Here is a 14,958-nt window from a genome sequence, read left to right as displayed (position 1 = left end):
AGGTGTTATGAGGATAAAATCCATTAATGATTGAGGTGCTCAGATAGTGTGGTGGTAGAACTATATATACCTAGGATTTTGCCATTTAGAGTCAGACCAGTGGTCCATGACTCTGTTATTAGCCCCTTGCTGATTCAGAAGAAGTCAAATCTTCCTCTGCCCACACAGGATGCACCTAATTAACTTTGCACAGAGATAGAAGTGTTTGCATCAAGTAATCAGTTTACACCCCTAAGCACTGTATCTATTTATGCATTACTACAAACGTCATTGTTGCCCATCATTGCTTCTCCGCTATCCAAAGTCACAGAGGTTTCTTATTAAATTACATTCTTGCTGAGTTTACAAAACATTTAAATCTTCATCGCTGTAGCTTTGCTATTAGCTACTGTACATCAGCGGGTTGTCCCCATGGATGGACTGACTAGGAAACCCAGCTACGAATAACAGAATGTGCAGAGGGTTCTCTTAAGACACCATTTTGTAAGTCCTTGAAATATGACAAAACTCTATTCTGGGAAAGGAGCAATGTGTAGACCGAGGGAGTGAAATATGGATGTCTGCTAGCTGTTTTACACATCTTTCTTCAAAGGAATCATCTGCGCTACAGAGGGAAGCAGACAGGGAAGAAGGAAGGAGTGCAATGAAGGGCAGCGTGCAAAAAAGCTGACTGGAATTTATGACTATTGTGTATTTCATTACAAACTCAAAAATGAACCAATCCTACAAAAAATTGTCATGTTTTGCAAAACATTTTTACTCGAGATGCCCTTGTTAAGCAAAATGTTTCATTTCAAAATTTATAATAATTGTTCACAAGTACATCTCCGTTTGAAGAGAATGTAACCAGGTCCAAATCTTTGGTGCCAAGGAATACAGTATTTTGTCTTTCTGAGAAATAGGAGAGTAGCAGACAATTGGAGCAAAAGTTTTCAGGGACAAAATCAGGCCCACCTTATATTAATACTTCCATCACTATGGCATCTGAATACAATTATCCAGTCTAAAAGACTATATTCTTTCCCTTGCCTCATGGAGTGTGAGTCTGTGTTCTTGGATTTGTTTGTGGGCTAAATGATGTAAGGGGATGCATCTCAGCTTTCATTCTGATGAAAGCATCCATGGTCATTTGAATTCCGTATGAAACAAGCCTCTAGAACCTCATTCCCTACACAGATGAGTTTTTCTTTCTCTCTATGCACAGGCAACTCCACTGCCCTTTGATGACTGCAGTTACCAGGCAGGTCATGGTCACAGAAAGGTAGGTGGGTTTTGAGATATTTCAAGATGAGTGCATTAAGGGCCTTTGAAGATCGAGATAACCTTGAATAGGATCAGGTATTGGACAGGGAAGTTAGTGTGATCTTGCTACCTGTGTTAAAAGATCTTTGTGGCTGAGGAACAAAAGAACTTGAGGCTATGTGAGAGCCAGAATTTGTTTAGTATCTTTGTTTTGAGGTTTGACTGAGGTGAGTAGAAGGGAGAACTCCATGGATATCAGATTAAGTAGAGTTATATTGGCTAGATTATCCTCCGAGAAATGGTACAGTTATTCAACAGTTATTCAACAGTTCAACAGTTATTCAACAGTTATTCAAATAATGAATACCCCCACATTATTTTTGTTAATAGATGAATATTGGAGATTAGTTATGGAAAGTGAAGTTTGAACTTTGTGGTTATCTTGATCTTGCGAGTTTCGCTTATCTGATCATATAACGAATACTCACAACAAATTGTTCATATCTGCAGACCAAGAATTATTCCTATGAATAATTCTTGAAGTAATTTCAGGTAACAAATCCATGTGAAAAAAACTCAAGCCATTTATAGTCCATTCACAAATACAAGAAGAGGCCAAATCCATTGAACAAATGATTTATTAGAAATTATTCATTAATTTCTATGACCCAGTCCTACATTACTTACCATTACCCAATGAAAAAAAGTGGGAAGAGAAAATGAGTAACTATAGCTAATTGTTTTCAACAGTTTAATTTGGGAAAGGATTGTTGAATTTTTGACAATTTTAAACTGTGCTGGATCGCTTTTTAAAAATCACATTGCCCTAAAGGAACAAATATTTTTTCTGCTATTTCAAGTTTGCTATCTACAAACTTTATCTTGGCTCATCTGTTTACTTGGCTATTCCATGTACCTTGGTTTAGCAAATATAGCGTATTAAAAAAAAATCTGGACATTTGTAAAAGAAGCATATTCTGTGAATGATGACTCAAATCCTGTTTCTTCAAATAAAGAATGGATTATGTCTTGTGGCTTTGATAAACTCAAAAGAAAAAGGGATAAATTGTTCAATATCTCACAAAGAACTAAATTTGGGAAGATCTATGCAGAAAACATTAATCTTCTGTTATCACATGAATACTCAACAAATCTGCCTTCAGAATCTAGGATGCCACTCAATAAAATTTATCATTTTTGATAGGAAACCATTAATTTATAACGGTTACACTCAATGTATGGCTCTGCCATATAAACTTACCTTTGATATATCTAGGCTTCCTTTTCTGCATGAAATCCCATTATAGATTTACCCTCTTTTAAAAATGCAGCTCATTATTTGAAACATCGTTTCCTCTAATCTAAGGAATAGCTTTTTATACAGAAGGTGTGGATGTCAAGCAAGGACAAAAAGTTTACTTTATTAGAGATTTTCCTCTTGCTCTTTCAGAAACTGGCCATGTTCTATAAAATGTATTTTCAGTTCCTTTAGGAAAATGTTTCAAATTTGTTTGTTGTAGTACATTGATCACATTAGGTGCTCAGATACCATGATGATGAATGCAGTATAAGATAGACAACGTAATGAATGAAATTGCACGAAAATGACATCTGCTATATTTGAGGGTCTGTCAGTGTTCCCGCAGGCTTTCCTTGGTGTATTCACTGACTCCCTGATGTCTCAAAGAAAAGCACGTTTCCTCAGGGCACTGGTGCCTTCTTAGAATACACAATGATTACATTGCATATCCAAAGAAAGCGAGACAAACTGCTCTCTTGCAACACCAATGTAAGCTATGCCAGTTACACTGGCAGAATTTGTCTTGCTGAGTTTGTGTGAAGGTGTGTTGTGGGATCACGCATTTTGACTATATAATGACCATATTCACTGATTGGGCTAAATTTAGGCCTGGTGTAAACAGGTGCAATTCCATGGACTCAGATGGAGTAATTTCCACTTACACTAGGGTTAGTCTGCTCTCTTAATTTAAAGGTATGATTTCTAACTTTATTTTTGCCTAACTCCCTTTTAAATAATACAAGGATATTAGTGTAAAAAACCCCTGAGACTATAAACGCACAAGTGTCAAGTAAATCAAAGGTTAAACCCAAAACAATGCATTTCAATAAAGTTGCAATTGGTGTAAAAGGGATCAAAATATAGCCCAAAAAAACTACTCTAGGGATAAATTTGGCCTGATGATTTAAACAGGAATTTTGCCTGAGTAAAGTGTAAGTACTGAATTCTAGGTCATGTTGAGGATTTTCAATTTTACAAAATAGTACATATAATAGCAATATTATCTGGTTCTTACATCCCTTTCATCCATAGATCTCAAAGCAAGTGTAATTGATCATAAGTAGTATTATCCCCATATTACAGCTGGGGAAACTGAGGCACAAGTTCATCCAATAGGGCAGTGGCAGGGCTAGAAATAGAACCCAGGCCTCTTGAGTCCCAGTCCAGTACTCTAGCCACACAACCTCCAATATACATATGGTATTAGGGAGTGGAGTTAACTTTACTATGAAAACCTTGAGCCTGATTCTTTTCTCACTCTGGCTTTATGTAAGTGTCACTTTGTTGATTATAATGGAGCTACTCTTGCTTTACACAGGTGTAAGCGAGTGAAGAGTCAGGATCCTCAGCTTGCATAAATTGGCATAACTCCTTTGACTTCACCATAGCTTAGTTAATTTACAATCTTGCCTTTGTTTAAATTCTCTGAACTTTGCCTTGGAATAATTGTGTTTGCATTTGATTGTTTTAGTTTTAAACATTGATACATTAGTAAGAGAAATGCTGCTTCTTTGAACCACACCCCAAATACTGCATACATCAGGTCATACCAAAATACTGTACCTTGTATGCTGTGATGATCCACTTATTATACTGTGCTGTAGAAAACTGCTACTAGACCACAAATTCCAGCCTCAGTGACAAATAGTGTTGAAGAACAATTTAGACAATAAACAGCATAAGTCAAAGTACCGTGCAAAATAGTGTTGAGCAGAAAATACTGAAAAGCAATGTACAATATTTCTACACAGTTTCCTACCCTTCATGTAATGGTTAATCTTGGGGGAAATCGTTCCTTCTAACAGTAACCAAGTGCCTCTTTGGAGGGTTAAAAATGCAAGCTTAGCAATGTACTTCCTCAAAAGGTGTTGGTTTTGAACAATAGGTTCAGATCCAGCAATTCAGGGCCTTTTCAAGAAGGCAACTTCCCTAGACGGTTTGCCATCATCTTGAACTAGAGACAGTGAATCAAAAAGAACATTAACAAAGTAATTTTGTTCGCATAGATGGATGAGATCAGATTTTTTTTCTGTGCCTGTGAATTCCAGTTCATATTTCTTTTGTGTGACGGTGGCCTTTTTTCAGATTTATGTTAAGCTGACCAAGCAGTTCAGGCAAAATTAAACCCACGTATAAACAACAGCTTTGGACAGCTCCGCTTTGGCCCTGAACTCTATTAGTATTTTTCTGCCTCTGCTTTAACACTATTTCTGAATCTTTACTACATATCCAGCAAAACCAGGCAGTACTGTCAAATGGTTTTGTATACTGCACAGCTCAGGGAAAAAGCTGAAATCAGGTTTGAAAGTCTAAACACTATCAAACTTTTTGAGAAGACTATCTTGGGGGGGACCTGCAAGAAGGTCTCTTACTTTTAAAATAACCTCCAATATGGTACTTGAAAGCAATGTCGAAAGCAGTGCAACAACGCTATTGTAAATTCTAACATTGTGCACAATTACTGTAGAATATTGCAATATATTTTTCTAATGCCAGGGAAAAACGAGGGAGATTAGGGGCCTGACTCAGCAAACTCTTTAAAGGACCTGATTCAGGAAAACATCCCTACTCAAGAAGGGTACTCAAACACTTGCTTACCTTTAAGCACGGTTTACTGCTTTCCTGAATCAGTCAACATTAGTATTGTAGAAAACAATACTGCTGAAGTCTCTGGTTCATGATGGGATGCATCTGACTTGTCAATCAGCACCTTGATCCTAAGGAAATAAGTATTTTAGAAATGCTGATGGAGAAAGAAAGAACTGGAGTGAATGTACTATAAGTGTTTTCACAATGAGAGCTTTCCCTGCATATAGGGAGATAAGATGGACTTGTTAAAGCAGGGACTGGGACTCAGGAAACTTGGGTTGAATTCCTGACTCTGCCAGTCTCACTTGTGTAAAGCTGGACAAGTCACTTCATCTGTGACCCTCAGTTTCTCCCTCTGCAAAGTGGAGCTAGTAATATTCTCCTATCTCACAAGTGTGTTGTGAAGATAAATTCATTAACATTTGTGAAATACTCATATTACTCATTTCTTGTAGTTGTACACTACTCAAATTATTATTTGTTTATTATTGGGCATGATCCTGCAAACTCTTATTCACAGGAGTCTCATTGTCTTTAAGGCCTTGCAGGATTGCCTCAGTGGTGCCTACAACATACAGGGCCCCTTGGAGAAACAAGGTTCGAGCCATATTTTAATGGGGGAGGGAGGGAGAGAATATGGGTTTTAACACCCTTTTATATGAGCAATAATTAGTCATGGAAGACTCAAGATTCATTAAAGTTTGCCGTTTTACAATCAGTGATGCACATATTACAGAAAAAGTCGGACTTAGAACACTTAGGGCTGAATTATAGAAGTGGCGTTTGAGGCCCGGATCCTGCAACAAGTTGCATACGGTTGCCCCCCTGGCCTGTGCATGTGTTGCAAGAGCAGGGACTTTATTTGTACGCCTAAAATTTGGGCTGCCACTTCTGAGCAAGTAAAAATTCCTACCCGCACCACTCAGGTCAGTCCCCACCGCTCAGGATATGCAAATTCAGTCTGCATGTGCTGATTGCAGACTGGGGATCCAAGAAAGGTTGGTTGCTCAACAGTGTGAGAGCAAATTTGAGAATGAAAATGTGGAGGATGCTGGATTTGAGGCCTTGTTGAAAATTTGGCTATTAATATTCACAAGACAGTTGGTTTGTAATAGAGCAGTAAAATGTCTTTTAAATCCCCGGATTTATTATTGTAGAAGATTATTTATTTATTTGTTTGTTTGTTTATTTATTTATTGTGGCTCCTAGAGGCTGTAATTCTATCATGCTAGGTGTTGCCTGTTATCATAATAAGAAACAATCTGTGACCTGAGGAAAACCCTTTTACCCTCTTCTGCCTAGCTCTGTCCACCTCTTACCCCCTTTCCTTCCCATTAGCTTATAAATAAACATGACGTTTGGTGTCATTGCTTCGTTCACTCTGCTTGTGTGTTTTACTCCTTTCTCTGTCCTGTAACTGTCCTTTCTATTTAGATTGTAAGCACTTGAAGGAAAGGACCATCTACTATTCTGTTTTTACAATGTCTCGCACAATGGGGCCCCATTCTTGGTTGGCCTGAAGCACTACTGTAATAAACAAGACTAATAATAATAATAATAATAGAATCTAAATGGACAGAAAGGGAAAGAAATTAAGTACAGTTATGCCCATGTTATACATGGGGGGGCAGAGGCACAAAGGGATTGTAATTTGTCCGACGTTGCACAGGAATCTATGAAACTGCCAGACACTGGATCCAAATTTTGAGTCCCAGTCTGCTTTTACCATGATACCATCCTTCCTGTAAGATAAAACACATACAGTGAAAGACATCAGGTGATGGAAAGTGGTGGGTTAGAAACTTTGCATTAGGTGTCTATGTCCATGGATTTAAAAAAGGAAAACACTGCAGTTTATCAATTTTTTCCCCCACACAGAATGTACTTAGCTGTGTAGGGTATTAATATAGGCCACACAATAGATAAAACAGCATAACTCTAAATCTTGCAGCTATTGCAAAGCTTTTTAACAAGGAGATTGTCTCTCTTGTCCTGTAATATAATCTGAAATGTCAGTACATCCTCCCAGGAAGGCTTAACCAGGATATTCATTTTGCAAGTACTAGAAAAATAATCTCACCCAGTGTGTTCTGCTAATACAATTATTATATGTTGGGTTATTAAAAAGAAAATCTTCAAGACTGTTAGAGGAGGTTCATGATGTTGAAGATTTTACATCTGTACTAATAAAAAGTCTAAATTCAATATATTAAAATGTGGGTGTCATTCAATTTAAGTGTATTTTGTAATTAAGTATGGGGAGAAAGGATATTGAAGTCCAAGCAGGTGACCAGCAGGGTGATTACTGCTCTGTCCCAAATGGGAAAAAGTATCCTTGGAAATTTCCAAAGGAAGAGGGAGAATGTACAGGAGTAACTGGGGACTAGCAATATCAATTGAATGTAGTAACCATGTCCCATCAAAACTTCTCTAAATGCATTTGAAATTCTAAATTTAGTCATTTAGGGTCTGATCTGATGGGCACTGAAGTCAATGGAAGTGTTTCCATTGACTTAAGTGGGCCCTGGATCAAGTGTAAAGTTATGTGCTTCAGTTTAACTTGTACTGTAGAGCTATAGTATGTTGACTTGCAATATGCAGTGTTGTAGCTGTGTTGGTCCCAGGATAGTAGTGAGACAAGGTGATTGAAGTAATATCTTTTATTGGACCAACTTCTTAGATAGACAGATGAAGAAGAGCTTGTGTAAGCTTGAAAGCTTGTCTTTCTCACCAAGAGAAGTTGGTCCAATAAAATATATTACCTCGCCCACCTTGCTCTCTACTTGCAATATATTGTTCAGCCACTAGATGCTTCTATGTTCTGGATAGAGTTGCAGATGGGTGTGTGATCCCTGGTAAACAAGGGAGACAAAGCTGGAACTCAAGTTGGGTGGAAGACTCCCATTGACTTCTGTGGGCTTCATATTAGTCCCCAGATGTACAGGGAAGAATTTTTGTGAGATGCTGATGGATGTTTCTTTTTATTTAGAGGATTTTGTTCCCTCCTTAAAACTGTTAATGACTCAAACATAACTGAACTGTTATTTAAACAGAGTGTTTTTAACAAAAATATCAGCTCAGGTTTCAATATAAAGTTGACTGTTTTGCCTATAGGCCAACTATTCTATACCACCAGTGTCCTGAAATCTGACTGCTTTTTTTATTCAGCTCAGGAGGCTTGGCTAGGGAGTTTGCTGCTTCTAGACAGAGGAAAGACCTGCCTGATCAAGGGCTGCATGTGAAGTGAAAAGTGCATCACAAGATGCTACCTGTGCTACACATGCCTCACTAGACAAAGCTGAATGCGATAGGATTTGCCTTTTATTGTACTTGTGGCATGCTGTATGTTGCAAAATGCTGCAGCGCTCCCCCCCTTTTTCTATAGCCAATTTTGATTCAGTTATATTCTTCTAGACATGGTGTTTTGAAACAGTTAACTCAATCATAGAATATTTCTACATTATATTAGAAGCTTGCATTTAATTTCGCTTGTTGGCTTATCAATATTACATCTGTCACAGATGAAAACCTTACATATATGGATGACTACAATCCATTCACTATTTTATAGATCCACCATCCTCCAAAGAGTATCAGAGAATCACATGACATCCCTGAGTAAGATCTCTGGAGTTAGAAGAAATGTGTCTAAAGTCACAAGTAGGCAAAGAGCTTCCTATTGACTACGCATCTAAGGAATCTTTGTGTGTTTTTTCTCTTCCAGCAAGTGCTTGATGTATCGTCTTGTGTCACTAAATTTGGCACACTTTTATGCATATGGCCCAAACCTGCAATCACTGAAGCACATGGATAACTTCAGACACGTTAATAATCTCATTAAAATCCAGTATTGGTGACTATGTGAGCGACTGACATACAGAGCTAAAGAATCCCATTGTTAGACTATCCAGACCTCTGTATAGGAGGATGTACAAACACAAATACATCAAACATGACAACTGAAGTATAAGAGTATCCTAGTGTAAATGTTCCATTGACTAAGATGTCCCTCCATTTAGAGGGGAAACCACTTGAGCTTGTTTTCCCTCACTTTGTATCGTCAGGGTAATGCCAGGAGAGGTGGGGGAGGAACGGCAGACCAATTCTCTCCTGACAACCTTGGGAGAGAAAGCAGGAGATGGGAGGGGGGCCCCAGGCCATTCTGAAGATACCAATGGCATGTAGGGAAGTTCTGGGCAGGTGTTGGGGAGGAAGAGAGAATGGTTGTGAGGAACAAATTTGTGGATTTCCCCATTTAACCTACCTACTGCCCAGGATTGTAAATTCCAGAGAACCTGAAACCCTGCCTCATTTAAAGTGGATTCATAGTTTCAGGCTTTAAAGTAATTTATGATACACCTTAGAAATAACCTGTTACAATAGAAGTCAAAAACATAGCTGTGGCATTAATATAGGTGAGCAACTAATATCAGCAAAATATTCAGATGCTTTTCTGAATCCTGCTTTCCTCGAATTTACTTGCTGTTTGAAATCAATCAACGCATTGCTAACTGTTTTATTGTCTTGTTTTTACTCCCAGTAAATGGTTCACCATATGATGCTCAGTATTCAAATTTGAGCTGTATTGGCTAGTTATGACTGGTTGCATAAATCACATGGTATTGTTTGTGTTTGCTGAATGCATGCAGGTCTTATTTCCCCTTCTCCCATCTCTTCCCTCCCTCCCCCTCCCTTAACGAGGAGGGGTTTAAGAAGCCACTGGGGCTTTGAACCTCTCATGGGGAGGTAACAGGTAAGCATGATGAGGGAATTTAGAGTTTGAATATTTTCTGGATCTCCCAGGAGTAGCCAAAGTACCTTTTCTAGAATGATTTGACTACTGTTAATAGGCTGTATACAGAGTTTAAAAGTAATTCTCTCTCATCCCATTCACATAAAGTAGTTGTGTTCACATGCAGATTCTTAATTGTGCTGGGTGCAGTCAGTGTCTTGTCTGACCTCTTTAATTGTCTTTGTGCCAGGGCTCTGATAGAAGGTTATGGGAAACATGCCTCCTTGCTGTGTCAAGGAGTGACACAGTGCCTCATCCCATGTCTTCTGATAAGAGCCTGAGATCTTGAAATCCACTCTCTGGGAACATTTATGTAAGTGAAACTCACTTTAATGTTGGTGGAAAATGAATACAAAAGGGTCACAAACAGGGTCCAAATGGAATTAATTTTTGAGTGCATAATTATTGATTTTTTTTGCAGCCTTTGCCCAGCTCTAATCAGTACTGTAAGAGGTAGCATTTTGGACCATGACTGAAGCATCCAGTCATATTCTTCAATAAGGATATAGCCATGGAATTTAAGGAATTGTTTTTCTATTAAATTTTTATGTATTTATATGCACATGCATGCACGCTTTCTCACACACAGAAAAAACCAAATATAAAAAACTATACATAAACTTCTCTTAACGTGTTAGCCATTTACTACCTAACCTTAACCTACTTCACACGTTTAATTATATATAATATGAATGGTTAAAATATAAATCAATTTGTTTTGCACAGTTTACAAACAAACACAATTTATTTATAAAAATCTAGTCAGTCTTAAATCTTGTTTTGCCTTATGCTTATTTTATGGAAAGAGAAATTTGAAAAAAAAAATAGAATAAGATAAAGAAAAGATGCAAACTTCAGAGGAGAGGGAAAAAGAAGAGGCTGGAAAAGAGTGGCAGGGATGGCGGGTGAGGGCAGGGAAGAGAGCGTGCATTTAACAGGGTTATTCAGATATTTCCAGTTCTTCGTTCGGGGGACTTTACTATATTTTGCCCTATGAAAGATATACATTTAACCATCCAGGAGGTATTTTTCTTCTTTAATCATTACATGCATACAGTAATGTTAAATGAAAATGGACTCTCGGACTAACTCTCTGTCTAAGTTGGGAGATTTGTGTGGTACCAGGCGTACAGTCCACACAGAGAATTCAGGAAAGTCATAAGAAGCTGGGAACTGAACAATAATGGTGGGTTGTGTCTTGATTTGTCTTTAGGGAACTGAGTCCTTTATTGAGACTCAGAGTTGGAATTGTTTAGACTGTAAGTATCACACAGAGGAGTTTATGAAATCTGCACAAGACCTGGTGTTTTCCCAGGAAAAATATCTTAATTGATAACTAGTGCTAGGCAAATAATTAATAAATAATCATTTATTTATGAATTCCACCTCCTTTTTCTGTTTTGGAATTATCTGCAAGTAGGTCAGGATTTTATCCCATATATTTATTAATTCCCAAATAATTTCTGTAAATAATGCTTCAGCTGTAGCTTTTTTTTGTGATCAGTCCATTGCAAGTATCAGATAGCCAAACTTTAAGCTGCTTTGATTGGACACATACCATACCGGCTGCTTAAGAGTTATTGTGCATGTTATTATTTCTGCAGCAAAGGGAACTCAACTCTCCAGTGCAATGACTTGGGTTTACTACAGGTACCCTGTTGATGATAAATTCAATTAAGCTGCTATAGGACTAGATCACATGATATGTTTGTTTCCTTATGAGTGTGCATCACTGTTGGATGCAGTGTAGTTGTAGCTGTGTTTGTCCCAGGATATTAGAGAGACATCACAGAGGTATTATCTCACCCACATTGTTTCTCTGAGGGTACGTCTACACCTCAACTAGACACCTGTGGCCAATGACAGCCGACTCGGGCGTGCGGGGCACAGGCTGTGGGATTGTTTCGTTGCTGTGTAGACTTCTGGGCTCTGGCTGGAGCCTGAGCTCTGGGACCCTGTGGGGTGGGAGAATCCCACTGGCATGGGCCAGCCCCAGGTTTTAATTTGCTATGTAAACACACCCTAATATCACCATTAGAATCAGGTTTCCAGTGCATTTTTGCTTCTGCAATGTTCACTTAAAATTCACCATCTCAGCAAATATTCTTGCCAGTAACTTAATAGAATCAGTTGTTAGACTATTTATGGAGATACAACATAAAAGGGGGAGGAGTGAACACAAAGTGCATTTAAAAAAAAAAAAAAGCGTAAGAATACCAATAGTAATTTTTTCTGCAATAATTGTCTGTCTCTGTCTGGACAAATTCAGAGCCAAATTCAGCCTTGTTCTAAATGAGTACAGGTTTTCAGTGACATTTGTAGAGTGTATTACTAGTTACCTCAGGGTTCAATTTGGTCCTGTCATTTCAACTTTTTGTTTAATTCAATTCTTTTCCCTTTAATAAAGTTCAAGTTTAAGGTGCAACATTCCTTCATGGCATTTGCTTTTGTTAACAAATGGCTCTTGTGTGCTACCAGAAAATCCTAAACCTAGGGTAAAGAGGCTACAGAATCGTGGCACCATAGGGCTTGGAAATGCGGGAGCCTCATTATTATAGATAGTGGGGAAAAATGGGGAGATTTTCCAAGGCACAAGAAAAGGTAAGTGCCCAACTAAATTCACTGGGAACTGGGTGCCTGCCTCGCCCTTGCTACTTTAAAAACTCTTCAGGTATTCATAGTCTGTCTAAATGATTGGAATAAGAATGGAAAATTGTTCTTTAAAAAGGATCCAGTTCATTCCCTTCAAATGTTGTGTGCTAAAGCCCCAATCCAGTAAATTACTTCAACTCCTGCATTAATCAAAGCACCTGAGCAGTCCCACTAACTTCAATGAGTGTCAGTTGTTTTAAGTTACATATGCCCAACTGCTCTGCTGGGTTGGGGCCGAGATGACTGGAGAAAAGGGTGCAGAAGGAGCAAAAGGCACCTGGCCTGTGTGACATGGACATGGTACCCTTTAGCTATTAAAAAAAAAAAAAACAACAGTCAGTGACAAAATTGACATGATTCTATGCTTCATAGCACCTTCGTGGTAACTGCTTATATATTTGCTCAGTCCTGCAATAGCTTAAAACATCATGTTATCAGCTCTGCAGCTAATCCAAGGCAGTACCAAGTCCTGTGTGTGGCAGCAGAACCAAGGTATTTGCAAAGCAACTCTGTGCCAAAACAACACCCGTAGCACCAGCTGTGGATCTGCTTCAGAATATTTCTTCGTTTGATTTATGTTTATTTTGGGCCAGACCCTGCAGTCCTTACTCAAGCACAGACTTTGGCTTGACTTTACTGAGGTTTTGCCTTTTTAAAAAAAATAGAAATCGACAGGACTGAGCCTCTCGTGATCCACCAAAGAGCAATTTTGTTCCTCCATTAATGCTTTTGTTGTTTGTTAACTTTGGTTAAGCTTCACACGTCTGGCCCCACAAGACTGCACAAAGGGGACTCACTAAGCACTTTGTTTTCCTTATTAGTAGAGCTGGGTCACTGGTGGGTCATTGTGGTCAAATGTGTATTACAACTGCCTGTGTTGTATCTACACAGAGGCCTTCAGTTTTTATGACAGCAGTCCTTTAACCTTCAGAAACATAAATATTCACCCCAAATTTATAAAAAAACAGAATCATAAAAAGGACGGGGGGTTGAATTTATTTATTATTTAGCTGAGGACATTTTTATGGAGTAATAAACTCCTTTTTAGCCAAAGGCATGTTGTAGAGAGAGAGACTCTGTTGATGGCAAACAGTAAAACAAGAGACACCTTTAAAACTATTAAACCAAAATAATTATCAACTATAAATCAGTGCCATGACATTAAACAGGATCATGTAATGGATGCAATGTAAGGAGGACAAAAAGTTACAAAGGGCTGAGAATAACATTTGAAAAAGCCAAGAAAATTTCTTTTAAATAACACCTCCTCCTCAGCCTTCTCTCTGTTGGATTTTAGCTTCTTGAATCTTTGTCAGTGCTATCTGAAAATGTGAAGCTGTCTGTCTGTCTGTCTGTCTCCCACCCACTTCTCCCTGGACTATATAATTGTCTTAAGCAACTAAATAGTTGTGTTATATTGATTTTTAGCCACGTCAAGCCTTGTGTTGGGCATTGAAGGCCTGATCCAAAGTCCACTCAAGTCAATCGGAAAACTCCTATTGACTCCAGTGGGATCAGGCCCAAACATCTTTGGCTTTTAGTGCTCTTTTCTTGGGAAAGGGGGCTAATTGAGTCGCTGTTGTCCAGATATCTGGACCATACTGATGTTCACTTTAATTTTAGTGGAACACAGCAGCAGAAGCATAAATGGAGCTGAAGTGGAGGACCAGCAGTGGAAGAGATTATCTATAAGGACAATGAAAGGAGTCCAAAGGACTCCTATTCTGCAACTATGCATGGAAAAATCTCAGTAGCATCAACAGGAGTTTTCCCAGAATAGGGACTTCAGGATCAGGCCCAACATCTCTTCTGTTAAATTACTAGGGATGAAAACAAAAAACAAACTAACTTCAAGCCCAAAGACACAGGGAGAGCTGGATAATAGAGCAAGACAGATTTCCATTCATGGCAACAGAAAATATAATTTAATAGCAGTGAGGCCAGGGCAGAAACTGACAAATGCCAGGTAATTCAACATGAAAGCTTGAGGCTGCTTTGAAACTGGTTACAAAAAAAATTCAGTTTCTCCTTGTTTACTCAAGAAGAGCTCATTGACTTCAATTACAGTTTTTCCTGAATAAGGACTTCAGGCTTTGGCCCATATATTACGTAAACTTCTTTCCCTTTTAATCCTCTATCTCTCTCTCTCGCAAATGAAGCAAATATTTTTTTTAACGATGACTATGAACTATAAAGAGATGCTTCAGCTCACTGGGATTCATGCAAACATTTGTGGGGCAGGTGTTGATCCATGTGGATTTTTTACCCCCCCCGCCATGTTGTGCTTTGATCAAACCCCCAAATTCAAAGCCAAACTTAATCCCTAAATATCACTTGCCTTTTCACTGAAGCCATGTGAGACTGTGAATTTCATATAGTCTTT

General features: G+C 38.4%; 1 long non-coding RNA gene across 1 annotated transcript in view; it reads left to right on the top strand.

The window, feature by feature from the left end:
* LOC137156545 (uncharacterized) overlaps positions 1-14,958 on the top strand; it is a 132,325-nt gene that overhangs the window by 74,563 nt on the left and 42,804 nt on the right. The window contains exon 3 of the long non-coding RNA XR_010920792.1: positions 1,205-1,261. This is a non-coding gene — a long non-coding RNA (uncharacterized lncRNA). The remainder of the gene's footprint in view (positions 1-1,204; positions 1,262-14,958) is intronic.

The sequence above is a fragment of the Emydura macquarii genome, unplaced genomic scaffold, assembly GCF_026122565.2.
Source record: "Emydura macquarii macquarii isolate MOO-44397 ecotype Brisbane River unplaced genomic scaffold, CSIRO-AGI_Emac_v2 contig_1451, whole genome shotgun sequence".
Taxonomy (NCBI): Eukaryota; Metazoa; Chordata; order Testudines; family Chelidae; genus Emydura; species Emydura macquarii.
The sequence above is the reverse complement of the archived record's forward strand: the minus strand, read 5'-3'. Positions and strand labels throughout refer to the sequence as shown.